At 38.5% G+C, this 7,262-nt stretch overlaps 1 long non-coding RNA gene across 1 annotated transcript; it reads right to left on the reverse strand.

The window, feature by feature from the left end:
• Positions 1–3,684: 3,684 nt before the first annotated feature.
• LOC148119393 (uncharacterized) lies at positions 3,685–5,235 on the reverse strand. Its single transcript, XR_015735345.1, has 2 exons — positions 5,130–5,235; positions 3,685–4,478 (listed from the first exon to the last, which is right to left on the reverse strand). It is a non-coding gene; the product is annotated as an uncharacterized LOC148119393 (long non-coding RNA).
• Between the last annotated feature and the right edge of the window lie 2,027 nt (positions 5,236–7,262).

The raw sequence follows: 7,262 nt of genomic DNA on the forward strand, positions 1-7,262 counted from the left end.
AGAAAAGTATGTATCTCTCTTTTCCAGAGTCCCTCAGGGTGGGTCAGAAGAGATCTCTGTGCCCAGGATTTAGAAAAGTTACCATATCAGGACTGTTTTTCTCAGGATCCTGGATAGCCAGTGCTAGTGGCACCAATTCCAGTGTTGGAAGATTTGATATTTTCAAATTTCTACTAGAATTTTCTGATGCTTTTTATTTGTAGTACAAGGAGGATTGCATTATATTTCATTTCGTGGCCCCACTGTTCAATACAGGGCTTTGCCTTGGCAGGTAAAACTCTCCCAGTGAGCTATATCATCAGTTTTTTGATTTTGAGAGAATATATAAAAGAAAACATATATAGTTCAAAATTGCTTCAAAACAGTAATCCACCTGCCTCTATTACTTAGATACCACGTTCATAGCGATGAGGAATCAGACCCATAAACCATATTCAGGTCATTTCACTTCAGAGTACAATCCCATATTTATCCATGTGGTCCTGGAGATTGAACCAATGGCCCCCCACATAATATGATCTATGCTGCCCCATAGTCCAAAATAATTCTTCTTAAATTTTCATATTAACTTGTTTTTGTGTATGCTGGTAAATTGGACTCCATGATAAAATGAGATATGTATTTATAAATAATTTACTGATGTAATAAAAAGAGTATAAAACTGTAATATCATTGCTTAAGTGATATTTTTATTTTGAATTGCATTGTATTTTATTTACCAAAAAATATGTCGGAAAATCATTAAGAAAATGGGAGCAATGCTCTTTTTAGAGCAGATAGGAAGCAGAGAGAATGAATATTCAGATGTAGAAGATTCTGACCTAAAGGTTATTAAAAGTTTTTTTTTCTTGAAATTCTTTATTTATTGTAAATCAATCTTTTCATGTCCTAGTATGAAAACTCAAGTTATAACATGGATAAAGATCAAGGATCTTGGATTTGTGGGTGAATTTATACTACTCTCTGGTGACTATTTCCAAACCCAAAACACGGGTTTTCCAAAGGCTCTTAAGAAAGCCGTATTACAGCAAAATGTTCCAGAATGTTCTGCTTATTCTACTCCATGATTTCCAGTATGAGATGTGTCATTCCTTGTGGGAGTGGGAGATATTTTAGGCAGACTGGAAATTGGATACGTGACAGGGCACTGAAATAACAATGAAAATTCTTCTGATGTATCTATGATCACTAGAGACCTATTTGTGTAATGTTTACCTACAACATTTTGAATCAGAGGCTCTGATAAGGAATGGGTAATACATGTTTGACCCAGAGCTTTCAAACTTTGACTCCAAACTAGGTATTGTCTCTGAGTTTCAGAACAAGATAACAGCTAAATTATGACATTCTCTGACTCCATGGCACCATTGAACAGAAAAAGAAGTGATGGAAACATGAAAGTATAAAGAATGTTAATATTCAAAAATTGTTAGAATATAGGTGTTTCTCATTAGTCTTCTGTCAGATATGAAGAATACAATGACCTTTATATCTTTCTCATTCCTGACATAAGAATAGTATTAGCCTTAAAGAAACTGACATTCACAAGAGATGTTATTCAATGGAATTCCAGTTCAGAAGTCAGGAAAATTTAGAGAGACAGAAATGCATGTGAAATAACTTGAACTCAATATTATACCAGCACACAACACAGAGCTGTCATTCATGTACTATTCTTTTCTAGAAGGGTCTATGTTCCATGGAACAGATTTTAAAAAGTCACTGAAACATTATGACATCAGACACCTAAGACAAAAATGAACAACACTAAAGAAATGATGAGATGGCAAAGAATACAGGATATGATTTATGTTCAGTCATGATTCATGTTTAATTCATGCCTTTGTAAGAGTGTAGGTAGATTTGAGAAATTGTCATAAATATGTTATAAACCCATTTACTCCGTTAAAGTGTCAGGACTACATCACGTCCTGATGAATGGAATTTATGTTTCCTGGGATGATTACGTTAACGAAAAGATTTTTTGATAAAAATTTCCAATGACTTGGGAGTAGAATTAAACTGTTAATAGAATAGAAGAGTTAATAAACAGGTGGTGGGTATTTTAAAAAACCCATATTAAAGCCTAATAGTTTTTTATTTTTCAAATAGTCACTCCTATATTAATTTCTAAAATTCAAAAATTTAGGTTTTTTCTTTTGCTATAAAGTGATCCGATAAGTAAGGCAACATATTAAAAACACTTTTCTTGGGCTCATGGTACCAGAAATGTGTATATAATATGATGATAGGTAGCATACTAGTGAGGAAGCAGTCATGGTGCTATTTTAGTAGCTGAGATCTTACATCCTGATCCAAAAGTATGTGGGAGAAAAAAAGAGACAGATAATTAGGAATGAAGTGGGAATTTGTAACCTGAAAGACCACCTTCCATGATATATCAGACCTCTTAAACCTTCCCTCTTTGAATTGGGGCCCAAGCATTCAACTTAAATAACCTACAGGGAATAGTCTCATTATGACCATCACTATATACATATGTGTGTGTGTGTGTGTGTGTGTGTTTGTGAATGTGATGCCACATGAAATAACATAATATGACTTTGAATAATAGGTCAGCAGTTAAAAGTAATTGTTCTCATGGTTTATGCACTGAAAATTTCAGGCCCATACTCTACATTGTCCAGCAGTCATAGACACTGAGGTACTTACAGGCGTAATTTGAACCTTTCACACAGGAGGGGAATTCGTTGTTCTCTTGTAGTGAAGCAAACTTATTGCCATCCTAATAGGTGCCAGGATATGCTTATGTAATTCTACTCCTTCCATTCCAAGTATGAGGTCAAATAATTAAGAGGCATTTTTGGTCAATGTGACCAAATGGACATAAGTAATTACAAATGAGACAGAGGCAGAGACATATACAGAAACATTCCCGAGCTAAGGACCTCCACAGAACCAGGCGCAGGCCAGAAACATCTTCAAAAATAGGTCTGAGCTAACAACTCCACTTGAGCAAGTTTGATGCAACTCAAGTTTTTGTTGCTTTTCTCTCATACGATTCAGCACTATCACTTGGACGTTTAGTAAAAGAAGTCACATTCAGCATACAATAGAGATTCCTGCATATCCATCTATATTTCAGATCTACTCCTAATATTCAAGGTACATTATTCATTACAGCTGCACACCAGACGTGGATGGGATAATAATATGTGGCACTTATGTGGTCTGAAATTATGATCAGTCATATAAAACAATGATCCCATGTCCTCTGCAGGCAACCAAATGAAACTGCATATCATCAAGTTCAGGGAAATAAATCCAGTCTTAAATACAAGGTTGGCACTAATTTTTCAACTATTAAAGAGGAAAACAGAAAAAGGCTAGGTTGATGCACATATGTAACTATTATATCAGATGAAAGGGACAAGTGAGGGGAAATACATGGTATACAGGGATATTTGTGCTAAGTCACACATGCATATCTGAGCATAGCATAATGCTCTTAAAATAGAGTGTGCTAACTGATAGCTTGTAGTTGTGCATAATGAAACTCTGTCTCTCAAGCAAACAATCACTAAGCAATCTTTGTTATGACCCAAATTACAATCAAAATCTGCTTACCCTGATGACCCTGACACCAAAGAATAAAAATAATGTAATAGGGACATATTAGGAAGATTGTAGAGCCAGTTATAGAAGAAAAAAAGAACTCATGAGTACTAGAAGCCATATTGTACTTTATTCAGGAAATGAAGTCATGGAGACAACAACACAAACAAGGAAACCCACGGTTTTGGAAACATCCTCTGATTGAACAGGGTGAAAGCTGCTGCTTATCAACGAGCATCTGGGACACTGAGGTGGTGTGGAAGGAACAAACTCAGCCACCACTTGACAAGAGCAGGAGAAGAATCTCAGGAGAATGCCCTCCCTCGAAGGGGTCATCACAGACACATGGAGGTGAGGGTGGACAAAATTCTTCGGCAACCATGACAGGCTTTGAAGCAAAGATGGAAGTGTTTCCATGGAAGTTGGGGAAGAAAGAGTTCCTCTTCTTCTCTTGGTCCTGGTGACTGCTGCAGCACTCACATGTTCTTCTGTGGGCACTTCTGCTGGCAAGTTGAATGAGGGTGCACACTAGGACATGTCTACTGTCATGGCTGAGGTGGGCATGGTTGTGGGCACTTTGGAGGGTGACAAGGATGTGGGCATATTGGAGGATACAAGGCTGTGTTCACATTCGACGACTACAAGGATATGGCCACGTTGGCGGTGGATAAGGAGGTGGACATACTGTAGTACAAATCTGTGTGCACACTGGAGGAGGAGGACACGTCTGTGGGCATGTTGGAGGAAGATAAGTCTGTGGGTACATTGGAGGAGGACAAGCCTGTGGGCACTTCAATGGACGAGAAGGCACAGGAGACGTTGTGGGTGGACACACAGGAGGATTCTGGCTCAGCTGCTGGCACTGCTGCTCTTGAGAAGACATTGTGCTGAAGTATCAGGATCTGAAAGACATTACATAACAGTGTTAGAGGTGATCCATACTGAAAGGAGAGATGGACACATGGAACCTCACATCCACTTTATTGTTCACACATGTACATTTTCCCCAACCCCTCTTTTAGGACAGCCTGGCTTTTCCCTTTCCTGTCAACAATTTGTGGCACTAGCCTAGGGAAGTAACCTTTGTATCATGCATTATTCTAGGAAACAAACACATTATTTCAGTGAAACAAGGCTAATTCCACACAGAAATGCATTTGAGACAAAGAGCTTCAAGTTCTTGAACCCTGAGGAATTTGATAACGCATCCCTGTCTTCCTTGTCCCCTGTGACATTCCAGCAGGTTGTCTGGGGTAGCAGAATAAAGGACAGCTCTGGCAAGTCCCAGGGTCTGATCACTGCTAATGTCTAGGGTTCTGAAAGGGACAACAAAAGATGCATGTGAAAGAGAAAAATACTCTGCTCAACATCCTACCAAATAAAAGGAAAGACACCTTTCACAGTGGATCATTGTATCCATTGCTATATTTCTGATAGCTAATTTGGTGCTGTTCATCCCATAAAGACAACTGGACTCATCTCACTTACTTCTTCAAAACTGACAGAAGCACATAAGCTGAACATAAAGACAGACCACCTCAGGAAACACTCACCAGGTTCTCCAAAGGGGTCCAGGGCTTGAGCACCAGGAGTGTGCAATCACACAGTCAAGGGCCTCTTTATATGACTGGCTGCCCAGCCCAGTGAGAGTAGAGCTGTTATTGTGGGCAGGTCCAGGCACTTCCCAATCAAAATGAAAATCCATGAATAACTGACTCATCAGGGAACTTAGATAATAGGAAATTCTGTTCCTGGTCACCATTTCTGTACAGCCCGGTGACTCAGTGTGCACTCATGTCTTATCAGTTTCACCAAGAACTCCCTGATTATCTAAGTTTTCCTTTTGAATGAAAACAATATTTTTTCTTGGTTACACCTCTCTCGTGTCTTGTTTGCTCTGCTTAGGCTGACTGATATACTTTGTGTCGTTGGCACATTTATATTCTTGTTTTCTAGGTATAATTTGCCCGTGTTCTGAACGGAGGACAGTATTACAGGGGACTCCAACTGTGCTCTCAGCTGCATCTTTGAGAAACCTGTCCCCGGACACAAGTCAGGATCCCTGTCTAGGTTTAATTCTTTCTGACACCGGAGAAAGTCAAATATGCTGCTAATAGGGGAGTCTGCTGAGCTTGAGGCATAATCAGACCCTATTCATGACTGCCATCTCAAATGACATATTAGGGTTATATATGTAGACTACCCTCTAATGGTGACTGTAAGACTGCTTATCCTAAGGAAGCATGCTCTTTCTAGGATAATTAGCATGAAGACTCACAATCCCTCATACTCCTTTTCTGAAAAGCATTGTTAAGCCCACTTGGCTGTGATACTACTTTAGCTACTACTAGTATTCAAAAAACAAACAATATGCTGAATCCTTAATATACATCATGTGTACACTTATAAACACTCATGCATGCAAACTCACACATAGTATCAGTCTGACATTTTTATCTGCCAGAAAACTACATATATCACTTCTTGATTTTCTAAGTTTTCTTAATGAGATATTCCTGCATGAAATCTGGCAGATATAATTAAAAGTTGTGTGTTTTGTCATTGTTGTTTGACTGTAGAACACTTTGAGGGAGGCCTAGTGTCTGGGCACTGTGGAGGAGGACAAGGCTCAGAGCAGGTTGAGGGTGGAAACTGCTCTGAGCACTTTGTGGGTGGGCACAAAGGAGGAGGCAGTCAGGGCTGCTTGTGCTGCTGCTGATGGTAAGACATCACGCTGAAGTCTCAGGATCTGAAAGACATTTTCCTGATGTGGTGACTCCTCAGTAAGGAAGAAATTTAAGTTTATGAAATGTCAGAATCTTCCTCAATCCCAATTTCTGTTCCAGACTTCCTGCATTTCCCTTCCATATCACTCTTTTGTGTCATTGGCCTATGAATGCAACGTTTTTCTTTATATTTTTGGGATGAAAACTTCTTTCCTTAAAGGACAGAATATTGCTACTTGCAAAAAACGATATCTTCAAAAAGGCACTGTGAAGTTTAAGTGTGACATACTGAGTTGTCACAGTCATAACAGTAATCTCTGTCATTGCTATCAGTCATGATATCTCAGTAGCTTGACTAGAGTACAAAACAATTCTCAGGTCAATTCAAGATTTTCGAAACTCCTAAAAAGTAGATTAAAGGAGTTCAGAAAAGAGAAAGTATTCCCTTTGGTCCTGGAAAGCTGAGATTTATGTGGAGGAGAAAGAATAAACTGAGGAGCAACAATTAGTAAATAGTAACTCCTGAAACAGAGAAGATTCTTTAAAGCAAAGAAAACAGTGATTAAGAATATATACATATATATGTATATGTGTGTGTGTGTGTATGTGTGTGTGTGTATATACGGATATATAAAAACTTGAATATGGCTCAGAATAGTGGGTGAGCAGTTAAAAGAAATTGTTTTCAGTGTGTCAGAGTCCAAAACTGGAAACCCGTATTCCACATTGTCATTCAGTCAGAGAATCTGAGCACCTAACACTCATAATTTGCACCTTCCGCAAGAGAGGAGATCACGTTGCTCTTTTGTAGAAAAGAAAGCTTATTGACATCCCAAAGAAAATATTTATATTTGTAGCTCAAAATTGCTTCAAAACAGTAATCCACCTGCCTCTATTACCTAATTGCCACAATTATGGAAACGAGGCACCACACCTATAAACCATATTTAGGTCATATCA

This window comes from Myodes glareolus, chromosome 17 (genome assembly GCF_982192425.1).
Source record: "Myodes glareolus chromosome 17, mMyoGla1.1, whole genome shotgun sequence".
Classification (NCBI taxonomy): domain Eukaryota; kingdom Metazoa; phylum Chordata; class Mammalia; order Rodentia; family Cricetidae; genus Myodes; species Myodes glareolus.